Raw genomic sequence first — 26,774 nt, forward strand, 5'->3', positions numbered from 1 at the left:
ATTAAAAAGAAGTGATTTCCCACTCCCCTTAATCTCTTCCGGCCTCGAGGGTAGTCTGTTTAGTTTGTAAGGCTTAGAGAATCTTTCATATTAAAATCTTGAATGAACTTTCCCATCGCCAATAATTACATCCTGCGAAGGGTCGGATAATTACTCCTTCTTCTTCTGATTTTAGGATATTTTTATCGTGTTGCACTTCCCCTTATCACATTGATCACCATTACTACCACCACCATTGCCTATCTCTCTACAACCAAAACCGTTCACCTTAAACAGAAGATCAACATAAATGTATGAAAATGGAAGAAATCCATTGTTTAAAGAACGTCACGATGTTTTAACAGGCCCTAAGCAATGCGAACTACGAATATTTTCAAAATTGGCCTAAACCTTTTCCTGATCACAATACAGTACCGTTTACATTTCTTTTCTTTCTCACTCCTCTGACACCCTTACCTCACCACATGAGTCATTGTTAAACCTTCCCTTCAGACCTTGCGAGCACTGTTAAAAGAATGTACCTGGAGGAGGTATCAGAAGTCAGGAATTGTACCTGCCCTTTGTCCAGCATACCTTCAAGTTTCGACTGCAGCATTTAGTATACAATAATGGAGTTTAACTCTCTGCATTATACAGTTATAACAGCGCAGAAACTTCGCAGAACTCTTCGTACATGGCGTAAATAAAATATTTTCTCACTACAAACGTTGGACTGTACGTTTCCTTAGCGTAACTTTAAGTTAAATTAATTCTTCTTCTTCTTCTTCTTCTTCTTCTTCTTCTTATGACGACGTCTCCCTCCGAAGGTTGGCGATCCAATTGATTATGATTACACGTGAAACAGCAGCACGGAAGATTTCTATCGACGTATGTCCATACTACCATCGCAAGTCTTTCAGCCAGGAATTTCTCCGTCTTCCTACAGATCTTTTCCCATTAATCTTCCCTTGAATGATCAGTCGGAGAAGTTCATATCGTTCACTTCTCATGATGCGCCTAAGGTAGCTGAGCTTACGCTCCTTGATGGTTATGAGAAGCTCTTTCATCTTGTTCAAGATGTTGAGGACTTCTTCATTTGTTTTCTTTTCTACCCAAGATATTCGGAGTATTCTTCTGTATAAGTACATTTCAAAAGATTCAATCTGCGTCTCTAATAAAGGGCTAAGCGTCCACTCTTCGAAACCATACAGAAGGACAGGAAAGACGTAACAACGTAGCATTCGAACCATGAGCTGGAGGTTGAGTTCTCGGCTGATGAATAATGTCCTACTGGTATTGAACATGTTTTTTGCTTGTCCAATCCTTGATAAGATTTCACATTTTGAATCACTAATTTGGTAATGAACACTGTACTCTTCCATTCCAAGTATCGTCATAATATTATAAATGCGTCATCTGTTATCTTTTCATTGTCTCTAGCATACAGCAAGTTTATCAATGTTGAATAGCCTCCGGGTGCAATCTCTCGTGCTGCGTTGTCGTCGTTTGAAATTAATTCCTGCCTACGCGCAGTCTATTAAAGATTCGCAGCACGTTTCGGTTTTTCCCTTATATATAGGGCCCGGATGAAATTTGCTCAGGTCTGCTTGCGGCCACTTGCTGTTATTTATCGCCAACGTGTTGCTACCATCTTAATATGAGTAAGCATCCCTTATAGATCATTTCCACCAACGTCCAATTGAAAGCAAGATATAAATGGTGCAAAATAATGGGTAACGTTACAATTTGTAGGTACCTGAAAAGTGATTGATTAAGTGAAATGTACTAGTAAATCTTGTCTGCTCCAGAAGAATTCACTTGAGATATAATGATGTGTATGCAACACCGGGTGAGTCAGCTAAATCGATCGCCTCATGTAACTCCTAAACAGTTAGACATATTGAAAATATTTCTTTTTAATTTCTAGTTATATTACCAAGGCTCAAAATACAGAGTGTCCCACTCCCAGCAGGGCCGGAAGACAGCATACGTATTTAAAGGGGTATATTCATAAAATCATGCGTATTCCGTTAAGGTTATTATCAAATTTATTGCTTATATATGCGCTCAATTGCCTTTATCATGAGTAGGCTACTAATCTTTATTACAGGCGGTGTTAAAAGTGGTGTCAGCATTCGAACATTCCTGACATCTTCTAATTAAATTGCATTAAGTGATCCCGTTGCTTCTAAATTTATTCAGGAGACACATACCTGTTTCTCTTCCTGGAACTGGAACTCCAGGAAATCTCTCCTGAAATCGCCTACACACCTCTCTACATGATTCGGTTGTTAGATATGTGTCATACATAAAAACTGTTTGTTCAAGCGTGAATTTCACTGGCATTCCAAAGGTGTAATAATGTACTGTAATTAATTTAATTAATTCTACTGTAATTCAGACATACGTGCTCTTGCAACGAAGTCTCTCTGCACGACTTTTCGTCTTCCCACGACACACAAACTCAAGTAACTGACCGACTCGTGGCTCTGCAGTGAGTCAGCATGAGGTTAGGAATACACCGCTCGGAGCGTGTATGTTCATGTCGAGTGCCGGCCCCGCTGGGAGTGGGACGCACTGTAGAATTTGGAATAATTTTCCAGAATATCGATACTGCCTCTACTAAAATCAAAGTCTATCGGAATGGAGATACGAAAAAACTTGCTGAAATGTTTTATATGGAGTGTTGTGAGCTGTTGTCAGAAACATGAGCACTGCGAAAAGTGGAAGTGATGAAACTCAAGGCCTTTGAGATGTGCTGCTGACGTCGCTTATTAAGAATACCTTAAATGATAGAGTCACAAACGAGAACGTTCTCAAATGAAGAAATAGCTTCGTTTGTCACTTGCTTCGTCATTCTGACTGGTGCATCACCCTGTTTGAAGGGAAAAGGAAAGTTAGAAGGACCAAAGGTAGACTTAGAGTGCAATTTATAGACAAATTTAAAGGAAAGCACACCTACTGCCACTTGAAGCTGTTGGCCAAAGAACTGGAAGACGTGCGTGTTACCTACCAACCTTAGCCTCCTGAGATCCGCTATGAGTTGAGAAGAATAAGAATCAGATGCCTTTCAGTGTTCAGTCTGCAAGCCTCTCTGAATTAGTAAGTAATCGTCTCTACAATCCTCTATTTTCAATTAGCTTTATGGCTTGGTTTAGTTACACATCTCTTATCATTAAACAATTAGAAAAAGAATCTAACTATGGTCATCTCGGTCTCCCTCTACTTCTCTTACCTTCCATGGCCGCGTCCATTATTCTCCTAGATAAAACATCTTGCTCCATTCACCTGACATGACCCCATCTTAGCCTTTATCTCCTCATTCTGAGTACCCTCCTGCCATAGTTACCTCCTGTTTAGTGCAGAAACCATTCTCGCTACTTTCATGTCTGTTACTTCTAACTTATGAAAAGGATATCCCAAGTCCAACCAGCTTTCACTCCCGTACAGCAAAGTCGATCTCTAAACAAACCTATATAAAAAAAATATTTTCGTCCGAGAACTCACTTCTTTCATGCAGAATACTTCTGATTGAAACTACAAGCATTAGCTTTGCTGCATCTTGATTCTCTTTTACTTAGTACAGGGGTGCAGAAATCCCGGGCGCCAGGTGACTGTGTTTTTTGCTACTGGCGCCTGAGTTCGTCCCCCGCCCCGAAAATATATTTTTCCCATTTATTCATGCTTTCTTTCTTCTCGTCTTCATCAATCTACAACAAAAGCCCCGTGGCATATGACGTGATGTCAATGAACAAGCTTAAAACCACTCCAAGATGTCGTCAATAACTGCGAGACCAAAGAAAATATATGCATATTTCTCTGCACAGGACCATCGATGTATATCCAACTATAGGGTCTAGTGGATAGTCGACGTGCACAACACTGGTTGGTCCTCATCTGTTACAGCAGCAGAGCCTTTGGTGGAAAAATTGAGAACTAATTACTTTATAGTTACATATAGTCAAAAGTACAATGAATCGGTGGTACTGTGTAACATTTTAGTGGTTCTACGCGCATGCTTTCTTATTATCCAAGTTTTAATAATTGCAGATGAGAAAAAGAAATACCGAATGAAATCTCTCCAGCAGCTATCGTTATAGCTAAATAGCGCAACTCGATTATTTATAGGTGTCAAACTGGTCCCTAAACTTTTGGGCTGGCTCCTCAATTCACAGAAAATTCCAGCACCCCTGACTCTGGGAGAATGCACATCCTAAATACTGAAACAATCCACCTGTACCAGATTCATATTCTTTACCTTTCATTCAATCCTGTTAATTGTTTTCCCTACTGACATCACTTTAAACTTGGAAATGCTAATTTTCATAAAATACTCGCTGCGCGTTTTTTTCAGGTTCGAAGATATTACATTGATGGCCTTTAGCACATTCTGCAATTAAAACCAAGTCATAAGCACAGGACAAACTACTTACTACATTTCAACCTAAACTGAATCCCTCTCTTCAATTTTATACTTTTCAGCAAATGATCCATGTATGCTATGAACGACAGAGGTGAAAGATTACAGCCTTGTAACTACATTCAAATTCAGCGGTGTGTTTAGTTTTCAAAATCTATTTCTCTACTCGAATAGAACCTTGAGATTTTGACATACATAGTGTCTTCACCTTCTTCTGGCAGCTAGACTTTTTACGAGTTAAAATTAATATTATCGCACCTACCTAATACAGGAAAATGACCAATATCCCTGAATATTTCAATTTAATCCAAAGCTGTATTTACTCGGTAATGACATAAATGGAATAATCAAACAAAACTAAACGTATTTTTTTTATTTAATACAGTCTACAACAGAGCAATGCTTCAATTACAGTAGACTGATTGAAAAAATACATTGAGTGAAAATTACAAACAGATAAAATAAGAATATGAAAACGAACAGTAAAAAGTAATTGTAGAGGGTGCTATATTCACCAAATATCTACGGTCATATATAATGTGATAGTAACATCTACAATCATTTACAGTAAATTATTAACTATATATATTACCTTTACAGCACTGGCCTTATTGGTAACAAAGAACAAAAGGAGAAACATCTGCCTTAAGAGCAAAGTTATGTAAATGAAAGTAAATAAATCTACAAATTGTGACATTCGGATCTGATACTCTGAACAGTTCTTTGATCAAAACAAGAAATACAGTACGTGCTAAGGGGGACCTAACGAGTACCTTGACCGCCTGAATAGGGCAGCCTACGGCTGGTGAATGAAGCACGTTTAAAGACATTCCATTATTCAAGAATTTCTTAATTCCTGACTTTTTCCCCCAATTTATTGACGTCAATATTTGATGTGGTTTTGGTCCGATTTTACTGACGGATGCCCTTCTTGACACCATGTGTGTAATGTAACTTAAAAGCTTTCCAGTCTCTCGAACACACAAGTTAAATGTAAATATTACAGGATAACATACTTGTAAAAATACTTTATTAAACAAGGAATTAAAATGTGTGTGTAGATTGACTTTATTAAACAAGGAATTAAAATGTGTGTGTAGATTGATACGAACACAAGTCACAAATCCCCGAGCCAGAGGAATTAATCATACGCAGTTAAAATCGCCCACCCGGCCGTAAAGCGAACCCGGGGTCCTCTGAAGGAAACGCTAGTACGCTGACCACAAGGAGCCGGACCTATTTCTCAGGATATACTTGTCGGATTTTGAAAATAAGCACACCTCTGAATTTGTTGTGTCCATAAATACAATGCTAGGTATAATTCCATTTCACAGAAAAATGTCAGTACCGTGATTTCAGCAAATATTGACACCTTGGAAAGGTTTTCTAAGTTCGCTTATGAACCCTTTGGTAGCATTGGATTTTTTCATATTTTTAATGGTTTATGAGTTATCTGAATTGAACATATCAGCTGACTCCCATTACTTACACTTAATTCTCGTGTTATACAATTTTGACCTATTCCTCCATAAAATAAACATATTTGTTTTGGAATTGAGCACAATTAAAAATATCATGGTCTATTAAAATTTGAGGGATCTATTCTGGTGAACTCTGGCTCCCATACTACGGAGATTCCGATTAATTATTTTTATTAATTTATTTCATTCATATTTTATTATTTTTATCATATTTCATATTGCACCCAACTGCGGAGCAATGGTTATTAATTGGTATTTAAATAAATTACAACTGTACCACTAGCTGTCAGCACTATCGCATGCCAAAACAAGATGAGAATGACACGGAAACCATAAATTTCGTCTTCCAGCTAAATCTCCCTCTTCCCTTCACAAACGTTTGTCATGAATTCTACCTGAGGTAGATGTGGGTGCATAACTTTGGTGTACATCGAATGTTAGACAGTAAACAATTAAATGTATAAATAAGTGAAGTAGACGGTCACAAAGTGTGCTGTGATGTTTCGTTAAGACACTATGGAAATCAAAATCCACCTAATCCCAGGCCTATTTAATATTTTTAAATGAAATCTATCCAGCAGCTATCGTTATTTTTATATTAACATTTTGTTTTTATTAAGGTTATACTGCAATTTAAAAATATCAAGATGTTTTAATGGGGAACATGTCCATAAAACAGTTTTTCGTCCCTCCTGTAAAATTTGGTTTACCGGAGTTAGTAGGTTTTTGATTTTCATGATTCAATTTAATACATGGAGTAAGGTTATATCAATTATATCTTACTCTGTCAGAAGGGCTGTTTGGGCTTAATGGCCCAAACGATAGAAGCGATGGCCTTCTAAGCCCAAGTTGTCGAGTTATCGGATGCGGGACTTTTATTTTTAATTTTGCTTTACGTCACGCCGATTCTTATGGCGACGGTAGGATAGGCCTAGGAGTGGGAAGGAATCGTCCGTGGCCTTAATTAAAGTACAGCCCCAGTATTTACCTGGTGTGAAAATGAGAAACCACGGAAAAACATCTACAGGGTTGCCGACAGTGGTGGGGCTCGAACCCACTATCTCATGGATGCAAGCCTACAGCTGCGTGCCCCTAACTGCATGGCCAACTCGCAGATAAAAGGAACTGAATCTACTGCACGCGGTGCTCCAAAGCGGTCATCCATCCAGGTACTGACCACGCCCAATGTTGCTTAACTGTGGTGATCGGACGAAAACCGGCGTATTCAATATGGTATGGCAGTTGGCAAAGCGTAAAGCCACGGCGAAAGATGCGGAATTCAATGCGATGGCGGGTTGATGCATGTACCAATGCTAACGGAGTACATTTTAAATATTTCATGTAACAAAGAATTTCATTGTTATGCTGGTACGTTCTGTTCCTATGCGTTTTCTATGATTAATATACTGAGAAGATTTGTAGACAATGCGTTCTGACATGGAAATAAGACATTTCCGGACCCATGTTCATGTAACAACTTTTCTTCTTCTGCGTGTGAGCACTGTGTCCGTACCTTATTCTTACACTCTGTATAACCTTAGTCTCCATGTGGTATGAGAAAAATTAAGAGAACAATGTCTTTGATGTTCATTTGGGAAGCGTTGTGCCTTATTTGATCAAAAGAAAATCCACGTTCATAGATTTTGACCCTAATGACACGTTCCAGGCTTCAGGAGGACACGCTCAGAACAATGATGAGGCCCAAACCGGGAGAAGAACGTACAGCAAAGTGTGGAATTTTCAGTTTTGTATATACTACGTTACGTTCCGTATTAACGATTTAGGTGAGGCGGTAAAGTTTGGGTCGATTCACTTGGATGGTCGTGGGTTTAATTCTTTGTTAGGAAGTTGAAAGCTTTAAAAACAAGATGTCCACCGGGCGAGTTGGCCGTGCGGTTAAGGGCGCGCAGCTGTGAGCTCGGATCCGGGTGATAGTGGGTTCTAACCCCCTGTCGGCAGAACTGAGGATGGTATTCCGTGGTTTTCCATTTTCACACCAGGAGAATGCTGAGTCTGTGCCTTAATTAAGGTCACGGCCGCTTCCTTCCTACTCCTAGCCCTTTCCTGTCCCATTGTCGCCATAAGACCTATCTGTGTCGGTGCGACGTAAAACAAAAAAACAAAAAATGTACACTTTTGAAGGGCATGTGGTCTTGATATTCACTCAGCCTACAGCACAAATGAGTACCAGGTTAATTCTTGAAGGCAGAGCCGGCCAGGCGTAGAACTAAGCACTCTATCCCACTTGCATGCCAAATTACGGATGGTAGAAGCCTTTATCTTCCACTCCTGTAAGGAGATGGATATTTTTTTTATTATTGCTCTTATTTTTCTGTTCTTGATACATGAAAAGAAAATAATTTAGTAGACTACTTGACTTGATAGTTAAGTCTAAGTAATTTGAAGGAAGATCTGAAAGAAGAATAATTATAAGGTTTAAAATCATCAGTGTGAGCAGAGAATACGGGTCTAAGATCCATTTAGTTCACTCATATGTTAAAAAATCCAATCACTCTTGTCTCTTTGTCCTCTAAATTCTTTTTGTTACGGAGGGTGCTCTTGACCAATGAAGAGAAAGAATAACGGGATTTAAGTCTCACAGACTAGCATTGATTTCAAATATTTAACGAAAATTATAGTCTCAAATACTGAAGCACGATAATTTATTACTTATTACAGTGGACCGAGCTCTTGCCAGTACTACTTATCACCACCGCAGAATTGTTGATGGGCTAGCAGTTACGTTTAATCAGGCCGTGTATCGATCCTTCGCAAATCACACTACCAGAACCGCTACTCTCCGGAAATATTTCCCAGCCGTGCTCAAAGGCAAGCACTTTCTCACTGTGTTAGACATTTAAATCTGGGTGATGTTTTAGGTACAAGAATACCTTAATATTTTTATGCAATATAGAATATAAACGGTTTTATATAAAGGAAGTTAATAAGGTTCGTATTGAGACAGGAGGCTAGAATCATTGAGCGTCATTTTAATCAAAGTGAATAGGTCTTGGGGGTGGTGAAAAAGTAATGAGACAGTCACATCCCAGTATCACAAACTGAAAACTGGAAAACTGAAGGTATCGGGTACATGTTGGGTCATGATGGGCTCAAATATGTAAGTTTTCCTACGTCATCCGAATCGATGGTGGTAGAGGGGAACAAGAGTTGGTTAAGGGGCAGACCCAACTTAACACGGGGAAAATAGACCAATATTCATTTGATTGTTATATATGCTACAAACGTTGCTGACAAATGCTGCACATATTCCAGTATTGGCATGCTTCATAGCAATCAGAAGAAACTTCAATAATTTCAAAATTCTAATTTTAACTATTTTAAATCAAATGTTCAAAATTTCCCGGCTTTTTAAAAATATATCACGGTTTCCTGCATAACTATCTTACTGTTTCACGGATTATTATGATTTTTTTCAGGGTTTCGTCCCTTAGTGTTGTATTACAATCTGTACCTCATTTAGGTCAATAGGTAGATTTTATGTAACATATTTATTTACAAAAATATTAACATTTTCAGATCCTTGTAATAAAAACTCAACAAGAACATCTAAATCACAGTCTATGTTAGTGATTGAGGTTTATTTTGTAGGTGGAGGTTTGGTACACACTTTAAAAAAGGAAAAGTACGATAAAAAATTTAAACTTGGAATTTATAAGAGAAACAGTGATATATTGTTATAAAGCGGGAAATTTTGAACATTTTAGATTAAACTATTATAATTATTAGAATTTTGACATAATTGAAGTTGCTTATGGTTGCCAGGAAGTATGCCAATACTGCGATATGTGCAGCAATTTTCAACAAGAAATGTAGCATATTTAACAATCGAATATATATTAAACTTTTTTCCCCTTTGTTAAGCTGGGTGGTTGTGGTGGTTTTACAGAGAAAGACAATGGAGCTACCAGCTTCCCTTAATCTTTTACAGCTCAAATTATCTTCAATAGTGGGAAAGACATCTCTCTCTTGCCAAATCAACTAACTCTTCTTCCCGAATATGAAGGTATAGAATACTATATTTTTGAAATTCCTTGCACTAGCAATATCATTACACAAATTTACTGCAACAGTTTTAATACATGTCTTCCTGTTATTAATGTCAAATACTAGAGAAGACAATTAAGACAATGTCAAAACCTATAAAGATAAACACAGGTGTACGGCAAGGTGATGGCTTATCGCCAATTCTCTTCAACTGTATCCTAGAGAAAATTGTAAGATTTTGGAATGAAAAATTAAAAGAACATAAAATTACTCCAATAACTTCGGGGATAAAAACAAAAAATCGTAGCACAACAACCCTGAAGAACCATAGCCTACCAAGCGAATTCTGCTAAGCCCGAAGGCCTGCAGATTACGAGGTATCGTGTGGTCAGCACGACGAATCCTCTTGGCCATTATTCTTGGCTTTCTAGACCGGCGGATTAAAACAAATGTGTTAAAATTAATTACCTGAAATTTTCAGTCGATGTTGCTATACTTTCAGAGAGCCTGACAGATGCAACAACACAAATCAAAGAAATAGCCAACAAAACATGTTTGAGAATCTCTGTACAAAAGATCATATTTATTTCAAACATTAAAAATGTTTGACAACACATATTGGTCGAATAGAGAAACTAAAGGAACTTAATTCATGAAAATGGTTTAGAAAAATCTGCTGTAGAAGAAAGGTTATACAGAATGGAATGAGCGTATGTCATCACTAAGAATACTTATCTGAAAATCTTAAAATAAGGCACTACAATAGTGGTGAAACTAGAATGTCTTTACGCAAGTGAATGTCTAGTTTTGAACTATAGTTTAGATAAACTGGAAGTGGTAGAAATAATAATCACGAGAAAAATCGTAGGACTAATGAAATCAACAGCTAAACCTAAAATAAGAAGTAATAAGGAAATATACCAGAACGTAGAAAATATAACAGAAGTAATAAGAACAAGAAGATTGCTATTTCTTGGACATATCTATACACTGAATATTAATAGACTGACAAAACAGATTGGGAGAAAAGTCAACAACGAGCTGGATGTCCGCCTCTGTGTTGTAGTGGTTAGTGTGATTAGCTGTCACCCCCCGAAGGCCCGGGTTCGATTCCCGGCTCTGCCACGAAATTTGAAAAGTGGTACGAGGGCCGGAACGGGGTCCACTCAGCCTCGGGAGGTCAACTGAGAGGAGGTGGGATCGTTTCCCATCTCAGCCATCCTGGAAGTGGTTTTCCGTGGTTTCCCACTTCTCCTCCAGGCAAATGCCGGGATGGTACCTCACTTAAGGCCACAGCCGCTTCCTTCCCTCTTCCTTGTCTATCTCTTCCAATCTTCCCATCCCCCTGCAAAGCCCCTGTTCAGCATAGCAGGTGAGGCCGCCTGGGTGAGGTACTGGTCATCCTCCCCAGTTGTATCTCCCGACCCAGAGTCTGAAGCTCCAGAACAGTGCCTTTGAGAGTAAACAGGTGAAGAAGAAGAAGAAGAAGAAAAAGAAGAAGAGAGAGCTTTATACAACAGGTCAAGAAAGTTTTGGAAATAAATAAAATAATAGAGGAGTAAACAAAGAAAGAGAGATTTAAAAAAATAATGTTTTAAGAATAGAAGGATATCAAGGAAGAATGAAAAGGAAATCCCATCCAAAGTGATCTGAGGAGAGAAGAATAAAGCATAGTGCAATGATGAAGGAATACTGGAAAGAACGGAAGAGGAAACAACAAGGAAGGGCCCCATCGTAAAGAAGAAGAAAGGACAAAAAGAACAAATATGAAATTATCTGAAGTATGCTACCTTTATAACTTCGTACAAACGCTGGAGTAAATATAAAAGGGGCTAACAACGACCTGATAATGTCCGCTGCTCTGATACGTAATAATTCTGACGAAACTGAAAATATTAAATGATTTTATATTTTATCTTTCTATTATATATTGTGTATATTTTTGTATATATTTCTCTTCTGAAAGCAGGAAAATATCATGAAGCCATACAGCATCAGTGGGCAAGAAATAGTTAACTTCATTCATAGTATCAAGAGGAAGTGTTTTAGTCCTGATAAGAGAGAGAGAGGTCATCGGGTGAAGCCATTCTTTTCATGATGATGACGATTATTATTATTATTATTATTATTATTATTATTATTATTATTATTATTATTATTATTATTATTATTATTATTATTATTATTATTATTATTAAATTATTATGATTATTATTAATATTATTATTATACCAGAGGAAGTACATCCTAGAGAAATCTCAGTCATCAGCCTAATGTTAGAAGAACGTGGAACCATCATTCTCTCGCCTCTTCGCACACCTTTGCGAACTCTCCCTCTACAGACTGGCGTCTTAAAGAATTACGCGCTGTTAGCCTTGAAAGGATCGATCTGTACGTTCAGAAATCACTCCTACTGAGAATCAACCGCAACAGTAATAATAAACTATGATTACTTTCTTTAATTGGCAACCCAGGAAACTGTGAAGTATAGAGTTAACTTTTTTTTTCCTAGTTGCTTTACGTTGCACCGACACAGATATGTCTTATGGCGACGATAGGATAGGAAAGAACTAGGACCTCGAAGGAAGCGCCCGTGGCCTTAATTAAGGTACAGTCCCAGCATTTGTCTGGTGTAAAAATGGGAAAGCACGGAAAACCATCTTCAGGGCTGTCGACATTGGGATTCGAACCCACTATGTGCCCCTGACCGCACGGCCAACTTGCCCGGTATAGAGTGTATAAATCCTATAATTAGTATTATTATTGTTATTATTCTTATTATTTTATACATAATATTTCACAATGCAGTAGAACATCGATTATTTTAAACAACTGGGGACTGGGGGTGTTCGGATAAATTATTTTTCGGATAACTGATAATTTAAGAAAAAATTGATGTATCACACGAGTAGATGTTTTCGGATAGTTCTGAAGGAACCACTATCGTAAGTGCCTGAGAGGTTCTCCTCCGCGACCATTCACCATGGTATTTGTCTAGGAATGATAGTGAGGTGGTTTCCGCTTACTTTTTCGCTTCCCCTTCTGAATATCCTCATGGATGATCCGCACTTACTGCAGGTTCCTCTCTTCTTCAGTGAACCCAGCACTCTGGCAAGTCTTGTTCTGTTCAACGCATACTGAGGTGTTCCAAGCTTAGAGAGGTTCTTTATATTAATCTTTTATCGCTCTCTTTATCTTGTGCACTCTCACACCCCATCACTGATCTCATCTTAGGACTGACGACCTGAACGTCAACGCCCCTATAATTCTAGTATCAGTTTAACTACACCCTATCTAAACGATGGTACTCACCACGTTTTACAGACCGGTCGATGCAGGGAATTTTATCCTGGTCTCCAGTATCTGTAAGCCAACTAGCTGGGCAGCAGTCATAGGATGGCAAAGGGAGTTAACGTGCTAACCACGCGTCACCTTATTATCTGCCTGCAGCAGCACTTTTCCATGTCTAAATACTTCACAGACTGTCATGTATGAGGGTTTGCTTTAGTTCTCTATTCAAAATATTATGACCAGAATATATCTCAGAGGCTCACAGGAGGATGCAAACAGCTATGAGAGAAATCTGCCGATACAGCATCAAGCTTCAGACGTTGACTCCATATTAAGTTCCCTCACCTATCCTAACGCTCTCTAACTTAACTTAAGCTAAGCATAACCGAAATTTCAACCAAGGAACCCAGCGGTGAGAGGCCAGCACGTTGCGTCCGAGCCACGGAGGCTTACTAGCCAGTAATACAAACCCAAAATGAAAAATCGAATTGAAAGTGCCAAGACTTCATTCGTTTTTGCGCCGTATGATTAAAATTGCGATGGTAGTAAATGAACCGATCAAAAGACTCAACAAAGGGCAAAGCATCCTCATATAGCTTACTCACACCAGGGTGTGTTTGTGAGTTCGCTCGCAGATCAGACAGTAAAGATGATCAGCTAATGAATACACTAATCTTGACGTCAAGTTCATTTTATTTTAGTTTATATTATTTATTTTATTTTCTGTATCTACCGTAGATGGATGAAAATGTACCTAGTATCTTTCTCAGAGAATCGTTATGTGGTGCTAGTGATTGTAATTCCAAGATGCTAAACAATAAAATTATTAAATCACCTTAAATTAATCAAAGCAAACAGAGGGTGAGATCCAAGCCTTGGTTTTTTACGAACGTAATATAATGCCTGAGCTCTATCATACATTTATAGGCAGGCATTTAAGACTGAAGTAGGACATTCAGATTTTATATAGCTATCCTCCCAAGTGTACGCGTTCAGCATTTCGCTTCATTCTCTGAATAAAATATGACTTTATTTCAAATTCTGGGCCAGTAGGCTCAAGCCCGCCTTCTGCACTTAGATACACAGGGAGGTGGTGTTCATTGATCCCCAACATCTACTATGATATAAGAACAACATTCATCCTAGAAATGGCGGTAACGGGTAATAAAATAAGAATGGACAGTGAAGAGTGCGTCGAATAATTTGACCATTGTCAACACAAATCACGAAATTCTGTTTTAATTCACTCATGTCAATATAAACAAGCTTTAACACGACTCAAAACTATGTAGCTTGTTTATATTAAGCCATTCTAACATAATTTTGTTGGTAGTTTCATGGCAGTTAATTTCGTGAGTATATATAGGATATCTCTTATAAACTCAGACCGAACGCACGGTGTTTCTACTCTGCGCTACGGCAGCTGCCTCAGCCGAACTTATGTCGCGCGCGGCCACCCGGCTTTAAGTGTGTATAAAATCTTATATGAAATCTTACCTTAAAAAAGATGCCTGAAGTGTCGTCCTTCCTGGGTTATACAAGCACTGTATCTGGTAACCGCATTCTGGATGACGCGAGTGAGTTCTGCCACTGTAATGTTTCTGATTTCATCCGTAATGTTTTCTTTCAGTTCCTCCAGTGTGTGAGAATTTGTTCGACACACTTTTTCTTTCGGTTTACCCCACAAGTAAAAAGCACACACTTTTAGACTGGAGAACGAGGGGGAAATAGACCAGCACTGATCACTCTGTCTGCAAACACTTCCGAGATTGTAAGAAGGGAATCTTTTGCTGTATGAGCAGGGGCTGAATCTTGGTGAAACCACCCACGCGCTTCTTCTTCTTCTTCTTCTTCTTCTTCTTTTTCTACTTCCTCTTCTTCTTCCTTTAACTGATGGCAGAACTGCGTCAAAATGTCATCTCGGTACCTCTCTGCATTTAGGCCTACTGTCGTTTCGAAGAAAGTAGGCCCAATTATTTGTCTCGCACTAACAGCACACCTAACACCAATCTTCCTATCATAATGAGGGACTTCATAAACAACATTAGGACTTTCTGCACATCAACAGCGAGAGTCATAGCTGTTCACACGACCATTAAAATGAAACTAGAACTTTTACAAACGAAAATACTGTCTCACCTTTTTAACAGCTGAAATCCAGACTGGCGACTGCTTGCTAGGTCGAATACGTGCAAGCTGCTTGCAAGGTCAAGAATTATGCGCGCACCTCCCATACTGCATTTGTCGTAGCCCAGAGTACAAACCAAAGAGGATAGAATCATTGCCTTCGTAATGTACAGGCCGTACTGTAGAAAGAGCGCCAAGCCTATCAGCTGATCAATTGAGGCAAGCTAAGCGAATGTTACTAGTTGTACTTGTGAGTGTAATGCATAAGGATTGGGAGCATTCTTTGGATAATTTTTACTGCTGAAAGACATACCTTTATATTTAAGTACACTGTATGTCTGTTCTCTAAATATATCACATCAGCAAATATGGAAACAGCTGTTATTAAGATAATGAGATTTCACAGTTCAGGTGAGGTACGTAATCTTCGCGTGATGAGTAATTTAAAATCAACGGACATGATAGTTCTCGGGGAATTTATTAATTGAACTATTATAGTATAGCATGTTTTTGTGGAAACATAATGTGTTGCGAGTTTAAATACAGTGTGTGAAAGTTCGCAGTTGCCACAGTGCTAAGAACTTGTGCGTACTACGGCGAAAATACAAGTATACAAGTAAATGTTGTTGTTTGAGACATCAGTCCATAGACTGGTTTGATGCAGCTCTCCATGCCACCCTATCTTGTGCTAACCTTTTCATTTCTACGTAACTATTGCATCCTACATCTGCTCTAATCTGCTTGTCATATTCATACCTTGGTCTACCCCTACCCTTCTTACCACCTACACTTCCTTCAAAAACCAACTGAACAAGTCCTGGGTGTCTTAAGATGTGTCCTATCATTCTATCTCTTCTTCTCGTCAAATTTATCCAAATTCATCTCCTCTCACCAATTCGATTCAGTATCTCTTCATTCGTGATTCGATCTATCCATCTCACCTTCAGCATTCTTCTGTAACACCACATTTCAAAAGCTTCTATTCTCTTTCTTTCTGAGCTAGTTATCGTCCATGTTTCACTTCCATACAATGCCACGCTCAACACGAAAGTCTTCAAAACCATCTTTCTAATTCCGATATCAATGTTTGAAGTGAGCAAATTTCTTTTCTTAAGAAAGCTCTTCCTAGCTTGTGCTAGTCTGCATTTTATGTCCTCCTTACTTCTGCCATCGTTAGTTATTTTACTACCCAAGTAACAATATTCATCTATTTCCTTTAAGACTTCATTTCCTAATCTAATATTTCCTACATCACCTGCCTTCGTTCGACTGCACTCCATTACTTTTGTTTTAGACTTATTTATTTTCATCTTGTACTCCTTACCCAAGACTTCATCCATACCATTCAGCAACTTTTCGAGATCTTCTTCAGTCTCAGATAAAATAACAATATCATCGGCAAATCTCAAGGTTTTGATTTCCTCTCCTTGGACTGTGATTCCCTTTCCAAATTTCTCTTTGATTTCCTTTACTGCCTGTTCTCTGTAAACATTGAAAAGGAGAGGGGACAAACTGCAGCCTTGCCTCACTCCTTTCTGGATTTGCTGCTTCTTTTTCAAAGCCCTCGATTCTTATCACTGCAGACTGATTTTTATACAGATTGTAGATAATTCTTCGTTCTCAGTATCTGATCCCTATCATCTACAGAATCATAAATAGCTTGGTCCAATCAACATTATCGAATGCCTTTTTTAGATCTACGAATGCCATGTACGTGGGCTTGTCTTTCTTGATTTGATCCTCTAAAATCAAACGTAAAGTCAGGATTGCTTCACGTGTTCCTACATTTCTTCTGAAGCCAAATTGATCTTCTCCCAACTCAGCTTCAACTTGTTTTTCCATTCTTCTGTAAATAATACATGTTAAAATTTTGCAAGCATTAGATACTAAACTAATGGTGCGGTAGTTTTCACAACTGTCAACACCGGCTTTCTTGGGAATAGGTATAACAACATTCTTCCGAAAATCGGATGGGACTTCTCCTGTCTCATACATCTTGCACACTAAATGAAATAACCTTGCCATGCTGGTTTCTCCTAAGGCAGTCAATAATTCAGAGGGAATGCCATCAATTTCAGGTGTCTTGTTCCTATTGAGGTCACTCACAGCTTTGTCAAACTCTGACCTCAAAATTGGGTCTCCCATTTCATCAGCATCAACAGCCTCTCCATGTTCCAGAACTAAATTATCTACATCCTTACCTTGATACAACTGTTGGATATGCTCCTGCTATATTTTTGCTTTGTCTTCTTTCCCTAGAAGTGGCTTTCCATCTGAGCTCTTAATATTCATACACCTAGATTTCCTTTCTCCAAAGGTTTCCTTGATTTTCCTGTATGCAGCATCTACCTTTCCCAGGACCATACAGCCTTCGACATCCTTGCACTTCTCCTTCAGCCATTCTTCCTTAGCTACCTTGCACTTTCTATCCACTTGATTCTTTAATCGTCTGTATTCCTTTCTGCCCTCTTCATTTCTAGCATTCTTGTATTTTCGTCTTTCATCAATCAGGTCTAGTATCTCCTGAGTTATCCACTAATTCTTAGTTGATCTTTTCTTCCTTCCTAACATTTCTCCAGCATCCCTACTGACTTCATTTTTCATGACTCTCCACTCTTCCTCTATAGTGTTTCCTTCAGCCTTTTCATTTAGTCCTTGTGCAACATGTTCCTTGAAACAATCCCTCACACTCTCTTCTTTCAACTTGTCTAGATCCCATTTTTTTTGCATTCTTTCCTTTCTTCAATTTCTTCAACTTCAGATGGCATTTCATGACCAACACGTTGTGGTCAGAGTCCACGTCTGCTCCTGGGAAAGTTTTGAAATCCAACACCTGGTTTCTGAATCTCTGCCTAATCATAATGAAGTCTATTTGATAGCCTCCAGTGTCTCCAGGTCTCGTTCACGTATACAGCCGTCGTTTGTGTTGTTTGAACCAAGTATTGGCGAGGACTAAATTATGATCAGTGCAGAATTCAACCAGCCGACTTACTCTTTAGTTCCTTTGTCCCAATCCAAGTTCTCCTACTGTACTACCTTCTCTTCCTTGGCCTACCACTGCATTCCAGTCTCCCATCACAATTAGATTGTCGTCACCTTTTACATATTGTATTAAATCTTCTATCTCCTAGTATATTCTTTCGATTTCTTCATCATCCGCTGAACTAGTAGGCATATAGATCTGCACTATTGTGGTGGGCATTGGTTTAGTGTCTATCTTGACGACAATAATTCTTTCACTATGATGGTCGTAGTAGCTTACCCGCTGCCCTATTTTCTTATTCATTATTAAACCAACTCCTGCATTTCCCCTGTTTGATTTTGTGTTGATAATTCGGTAGTCGTCTGACCAAAAATCTTGTTCTTCCTGCCAACGTACTTCACTTATACCAACTACATCTAACTTTAGCCTATCCATCTCCATTTTCAGATTCTCTAACCTACCACAACGATTCAAACTTCTAACATTCCACGCTCCGACTCGCAGAATGTCAGTATCCATCTTCCTGATGATCGCCCCCTCTCGTGTAGTCCCCACCCGGAGATCCGAATGGGGGACTAGTTTACCTCCGGAATATTTTACCCGTGAGGAAACCATCATCAGTACATCATTCATACAGAGAGAGCTGCATGTCCTCGGGAGTTAGTTACGGCTGTAGTTTCCCGTTGCTTTCAGCCGTGTAGCAGTATCAACACAGCTAAGCTATGTTGAGTAGTATTACAAGGCCGTATCAGTCAATCATCTAGACTGCCGCCCTTGCAACTACCGAAAGGCTGCTACCTCCCTTTCGATGAACCATTCGTTAGTCTGGTCTCTCAACAGATACCCATCCGATATGGTTGCACCTGCGGCTCGGCTATCTGCATCATTGAGACACGCAAGCCTCCCCACCGCGGCAAGGTCACATGATTCGCAGAGGAGGACAAGTAAATGTACACTAATATTTTCATCGTATGAGAACAGGATACCTTTACAAAAAACGAAAATCCCAACCGAAAATGTACCTGTTACGAAGAGCACAGACGTATGTTTTAGTCAATTTCCCGAGCTGAGGGTGAGTTTGCTTCTGACTTTCTTGTTACATAGATTTACAGCAGGTCGTTTTATTGTTGATACAGAACGAGCATAAAAGTAATATAAATGGCCGATAACCAAGTGAACCTTCATATGGTTATTTCTTGGATTAATAATGTTGAGTGCGTGCTACCTTTTCTGCCCAAAATGAATGCGAGTAAAATCAAAACCCAGTCTATAAATGTAGCACTAAATGCAGTTCATAAAACCTAACCTTCTGTGAAACGATTTTAGCATTCTTATGCATAAATTTTGAAATGATAAATTTAACTATTGTTGGTAGATAGCATTTAGTTGTTAGAAGCAATACAACTTAATAATTAAGAAATTAATACTTAATAATTAAGGAATTATTTCTCGGCAATTTCCGTGAATATGGGAAATAACTAACAGATCTTCCTGGTCAGTGCATTAATATTTTGGAAAATATGGGCTGTTCCTAAATAAAAATGATGCAAATATTTGTGTGGAATAAAGGGTATCAAGAAAGTCTTCGAAGGATAGTACCAGAAGTGTCAAGAAAATCCAAGAAAGCTACTTCATTTATGGCTATGTAGAGATATATCTCCATATTTTTATTAATTCATAATGATTATTTGTTGGGTATATTTACCAGTAAAACCCTCAAGCTTTGACCGCGTGGATCACTCTTCAAACCTACTTCTAAAGCAGACCCTACACGATCAATAAAACTGTCAGTACCGAAAAATATTGACAGTAATACTGATCGCGTGTGGACTGGAATGATGGAATGAAGGCCAGTACTGAAGCAGATCCGGATTTCCTGATCTGCGAGCGTCAGTACTGTAGAGTGGTGGGGATACTGACAGTTATACTGACCGTGTGAGTGCGCTTGTCATTATTTCTGTCAGTATCAATGGAGCAGCGGTGGACGACAAATGCGTTTCTCACCAAGGCCAAGTAGAGGTGCTTGTGGAACCGTCAAGTAGGCCTATTGCAAAAGTTTATCGTGCTATATGAAAAGCTGCCAGAATAAACGTACTTAACACAATACTTTACATGTTTCCACAACTGCTGTACTGATGGAAACTGGCGACATTATAGCGGAAAACTTTAAATCTTCAAAATGTATACCAGTTGTAAGATACCTCACTGTCACCGCTAATATCTCTGCCATCGATAAACAGCGCCGCATGTTTGTATTTTGCCTTATTACAAAAGGCTCTACCAATCTTCAAAATTTATACCAGTTGCAAGATACCTCACTGTCACAGCTAATCTCTCTGCCACCAATAAACAGCACCGCATGTTTGTATTTTGCCTTATTACAAAAGGCTCTACCATTCGTAGTAATTTCGCAAAAGTACCCTCACGCATTCGGAGATAGTTCTAATAATCTTCTGCTTCGGTATATTGTGTTTCCCTCAACACTTCATATGAGAATACTCTTCTCTTTTCCTAAGCCAATCTTTAACCCATCGTTTACGTTTAAAACTGCCTTTCGTGCAGTACTAATATGATAGCTACAAAATGCCCGTCTTTTACGATCTATTTTGATAGAATACCGCAATTGCATGTTATAAATCTCATTCCGTAGTGACGGTTATTGACTTTATTTGTAAAGTGAGAATGCCGCAATGGTAAGCTAGTGCACTGGTACTGACAAAAATATTGACAGTAATAATGATCGTGTAAGGTCGCTACAGTATTGATGCGTACTGTCAGTATTATTGACTCAGTATTACTGATCAGTATTACTGACCGTGTAGGGTCTGCTTAAGATTACATGGACCAGACTTACGAGATATGATGCAATTAGAGGTATTAATGATTTCTCCTGTTATATTAATATAACATTTGTGAATATTTCGTAATTATAAGGTACAGACCGATCATGTTCTTGCATTGCACGGGTCGGATGGAGGAAACAGTTCGCCTCTTTGCGTGACTTCATCCGAGCTACAGTCCAGCCTATAAATTACGAAGGCAGTGATAGAATAGAATAGAGATGTAACTCAATGATGAATTTCGGTACTAAGCCGCTAGGCGGTAGCAGTTTCAGTCCGAAATTTGAGATAGCGCCACAGTGCGCATTTTGTGCAATACCTTACTGTTATTCGCAACAAATTGCGCAGAGAAGTAACATCCGGCGCAGTGACGCACATCCGGTTATGCTTACAGCTCCCACCTTCCCCTCCTTTCCCCTGTCCCACGCCCCCACCCCTCCTATCCTTCCGTCGATTATAATGCAGTTCTACTACATCCATGCCCAATACTTTGTAATTCATATATATTTTATTTTCAAGTACTTACTATGTTGTAAATAATGATCTGATACCCCTAGTTCGTATGGCATACTATGTTATTGAGAACATAACCTCACACCTCATAGCAGCTTTAATTTCAAATGAATGATTGGCATATTAACACCAAGCTGATATTATAACAAGTAAGAAATCCCTTCAAAAGCAAGACAGCAGATCACTCCATACTCAAGAGAATGGAGTATCACATCAATATCCAAGTACCACATGAAAATAAAAATAACAGAATTAAATGCACTGAGACAGGAAATATATAAAAATACATTAATAGAACCATTCAGCTCCAGCCCCTGAGGTGTACTCAGACAGGAAATGCAGGATTTCAGGAGGACTGCCGAAGATATATTTCTAATAAGCAAGCACAAGGAACAAAAATTTACAGCGCAAGCACATGGGCACTTGGAATTCAAACAACACAAATACTGCAGCATCATAAGACCTATCGCTTAAAATCGATATTAGTTCGAACAAGGTTAATCGATTGGGTAAAGTTGGATTCAATGCAATCTAGCAATATTATCTCCATAATACTTGACGTGATACGACTAATTCTTTGTCAGAAGGGCTCACTGATTGAGGTTAAACTTAAAATACTTTACTTCCAGGCAAACTGCCTTTAATTATTAATATCGCTCATTTCATGCCTACTTGCGTGCCATCTACAGAACCTGTCTACAACTATCTACACGTTGTGAATGACCTCCAGCGCCATCTAAAATTTCCGACGGGAACTATCTGAAGCTGGCTCCAGAATGGAACTTTCACCGGGTTGGTACAACCGTGCGTTCGGTCTGGGTTTATAAGATAGACCCTGTAGTTAGAGATTTTCGGTGGTATGTTTTTCTCATTATGTAAAAAATGTATGTGAATCCTATTCTAAGTAGAGAAATAAACTTTGTGTGCTTGTGGGAGAATTTTCTTTTTCCTCTAGTAAATCTTTTACCTACTTCTGGATTGGATAACTGAAGTTACATCTAAAGGTAGGGCAGAGAGAGCGACGGAAAGAAACATGCTGAGTGGGAACCAGAGTGCTCGATGCAGTAATATTGAACGAAAAGAAAGGACGTCCTACAACTGGTACAGTGGGCTGGCCATCTTATGAGAGCAGGAGATGATAGATGGACTGAGTTATCTGCAGTATAAATTCCAGCCCACAACACAGTGGACGAAAAGGAGGTAGGGATGGGAAAAGTACTCTGAATAGCTATACAGGCATATAAGATACACTTATTTAATTAAGTCACTGGACAAATGTCAATCGCGGAACATGGGAAGGAATTACGATACGAGTTAGTGGAGACTGAGAAGAATTATATGAATCAATATTTATCGACATATATGCTGTAAACAGAACCCATTTTATTACAAAGTGCAGATAAATCCCCACTCGGCTCTTGGCTGTTAGTTGAAGAACCGATTCCCGTAGAATTATAATTTCAAAAGAATGTTCGATATAAATGTCCGTGAGACTTGATTCTTCTGCGATACCTGAGCGGCGTCAAAGGAAATGTTAACGGTCAACATGTAGAGTGGAAATGCTAAATGATATAAGTGCCAAAAAGTAGTTGTTTTGCGTAAAAGGATAAAAACTCTATCTAGTGAGCTCTGGACATACGGATTCGGCCATCTGTTGACACTTATTACAATTATCAGGAAAATAATTGGTACTTCATATAGCACTGCATTATATCAAGGAAAAATCTCAATTTTGGCACTTACATCATTAGCACTTCCACTGTACACTACAAATTAATCAACTAATTAATCAACTAATTAATCAAACAATCAATCAACCAATTAATAAAACAATCAATCATACAATAAATCAATCAATTATCTGCATTTACGGCTGTCGCTCTGGTGGCAGATTCCCTATCAGTTGTTTACCTAGCGTTTACTTCAATATTTTCAAAGAACTCGGAAATTTATCGAACATTTCCCATGATAAATTATTCCAATTCCTTATTCCTCGTCCTATAAATGAATGTTTGCCCGGATTTGTTCTCTTGAATTTCATCTTCATATTATGATATTCCCTACTCTCAAAAACTCCACCCAGTCTTATTCGTCTACCAACGCCGTTCCACGTCATCTCTCCACTGACAAATAGGAACATGCCGCTTAGTCGAGCAGCTCGTTTCCTTACTCCCAAGTCTTCCCAGCCCAAAGTTTGCAAAATTTTCGTAACACTACTGCAGTAGTTTGTCGGAAATCACCAAGAACAAATTATGCTGTTTTCCCTTCGATCTTTTACAGTTCTCGAAACAAAGAATCCTGGCATGGCTTCCATACTCATGAACCATTCTCCAATTGGGGTCTTACCAGAGACTTGTACGCCCTCTCCTTTACAGCCTTACTACAACCCTTAAGTGCCTCAGAAACATGAGAAGTAATCTTTATCCTTTCTTTATAATTTCATTAATGTGATTATCCCTATGAATAACAGTCCTTATTTTGACATCTAGGTAGTTACAGTGATCCCCATGAGGTATGTCAAGCTGACTGGTCTTTAATTATTCGCGTTATGTTTGTCACGCTTTCCCTTGTACACTGCAACTACTATGGAACTGCCCAATTATTTGTTATTGGTCATTCATGCAAACTTAATCCCACTTACGTACGTAGTTAAAACTGAGAGGATTTTTCCTTTTGTTAAAACTTACAACCTGACTTTTCATCCTGTTTATCATCGTACCATTGTCTGCTGTTCATCTCACAACATTGTCGAGGTCCTTTGTAGTCACTCACAATCCTGTAATGTATTTACTACTGCTACAGTATAACATCACCCGTAAATAGCCTTACCTGTGATTCCAGTTCTTTACTCATATAATGTATAACGTATATGCTGTATGTCTATCTATATATATAAAATAAGAGTTTTGTCTGTACATTGCTCAGAATTTGAAAATAATGGTATTTCTGTATTGGTCATGTCCATAGTAACAAGAAAATGCAATTTTTACTTTTCCGTAATGTCTGTCTGTCTGTCTGTCTGTCTGTCTGTCTGTCTGTCTGTCTGTCTGTCTGTCTGTCTGTCTGTCTGTCTGTCTGTCTGTCTGTCTGTCTGTCTGTCTGTCTGTCTGTCTGTCTGTCTGTCTGTCTGTACACGCATCACGAGAAAACGGTTGAAGAGAATTTAATGAAAATTGGTATGTGAAGTCGGGAGGTAACCCTCTACAATCTAGGCCATAAATCATTTTACTTACGCTGAGTGAAATGGTAGTTTAGGGGAAGGCCTAAAATTAAATTCTCAATTATTTATGTTATTAGTGGTTGTATTTTAAAGAAAATGGGTATGCAAAGTTAGGTAATAAGTTGCTACAATCTAGGCTATCAATAATTGTATTCACGCGGAGAAAAATGGTAGTTTAGGGAAGGCCTAAAATTTAATTCTCAAATATTGTTGTTATTAGTAGTCCTATCTTGATGAAAAACGGTATGCAAAGTCAGGAAATAAGTCGCTATAGTCTAGGCTGTAAATTATTTTATTCGCGCTGAGTGAAATGGTAGTTTAGGGGAAGGCCTAAAATGTAATTCTCAAATATTTCTTATTAGAGGTGTAATCGATGAATGCTACATAACTAAGGTTATATAGTATTAAATTTCCTATTATTCATGTCTTATACATTGTTACCGTACTGGCTATGATCACAAAGATATTCATGAATTAGGATTTTTGTTACTAAGTTCATATCAGCGCCGAGTAACGAGAAAATGGGTAAACAGTATTTAATGAAAATCGGTATGTAAAGTCGAAGAATAAGAAACTACAGTTTACGGTGTAAAATATTTTACAAATCACAGAGTCGAAAGAAAACTAAATGTGAAGGCCTACAATATAGAAAGCTCATAACATGGATCAACAATAACATTACATTGACCATTGTTTGTCGTGATGTGCATTGTGTCTTCTGTTGCCCCTCATCTCCGGTAGATAGGATTACTGCTGCGTACAGAGTATTTTTATTTCATTTACGTCGCACCGACATAGATAGGTTTTATGGCGACGATGGGATAGGAAAGGGCTAGGAGTGCCTTAGGCCTTAATTAAAGAACAGGCCCAGCATTTGACTGGTATGAAAGTGGGAAACCACGGAATACCATCTTCAGCGCTGCCGACAATGGGGTTCGAATCCACTATCTCTCGGATACAAGCTCACAGCTGCGCACCGCTAACCACACGGTCAACTCACCCAGTCGTACAGAGTGTAACAGCCTGCCTGAATATTGATGGGAAGCAGCTGGGGAGTTAGATAACTTTCTTCTTTAGCATGCCATTCCCCTGGTTTATAAATTTTCTGATACTACTGGTACGTAACACACTGGATCATCATAGCATTCGGGCTATTCAATCCCTACTCTGAGGCACTGATTGGAATGAACAGTGTGCATATTTAGCGGAATAATGGCAGATGAATGTTCATGGCAATCTGCGGCCTGGTCATCCCAGCTCCGGAACTTTGGACTATTAGATGGGCACCGCAATTTAACCGCAGCACTGTTCGTTAAAAGTGATAAAACGTGCGGCTTTCCATATGATCGAGTATTTTATATGATAGCATTGCTTTTAATCGCTACATTCATACTTACGTTTTTGTAATGACCTATGTTGATTTCAGTTAGGAAAACCACAAAGTTAGTCTTTCTGAGAATCCCGTAGCGAAGCACGGGTACATCAGCTAGTACAAAATAAAACATAAAAGTCCAATAATACTGCGGTGTAGCAACTCCCTTTTAATCATGTGTCGGATCATATTATACTTAATCTACTCTAATTCTCTGAGTTCTATTTTATATAAATTTAGCCACTCCTTCAACCACTCTTTTGACTAGTCCAATGGCCGTCATTTTCGTTAGTAGTCTTCCATGATCTACTCTATCGAAAGCCTTGGATAGGTCAATAGCAACACAGTCCATTTGACCTCATGAATCTAAAGTATTTGCTATATCCTGCTGGAATCCTACTGGTTGAGCCTTATTGGAATAACCTTTCCTAAACCCGAAGGGCTCCGTTTAAAATCAGTTAGTAATTTCGCAAACTTGTCTAATATATTCGGAAGAAATGCTTTCCCTGAGCTTACAAAGAAATTACGTCAAGCTGACTAGTC

General features: G+C 38.7%; 1 pseudogene; it reads right to left on the bottom strand.

Moving 5' to 3' along the window:
• Positions 1-7,008: 7,008 nt before the first annotated feature.
• LOC136867562 (5S ribosomal RNA) lies at positions 7,009-7,127 on the bottom strand (annotated as a pseudogene).
• Between the last annotated feature and the right edge of the window lie 19,647 nt (positions 7,128-26,774).

This window comes from Anabrus simplex, chromosome 3 (assembly GCF_040414725.1).
Source record: "Anabrus simplex isolate iqAnaSimp1 chromosome 3, ASM4041472v1, whole genome shotgun sequence".
In the NCBI taxonomy this organism is placed as follows: Eukaryota; Metazoa; Arthropoda; class Insecta; order Orthoptera; family Tettigoniidae; genus Anabrus; species Anabrus simplex.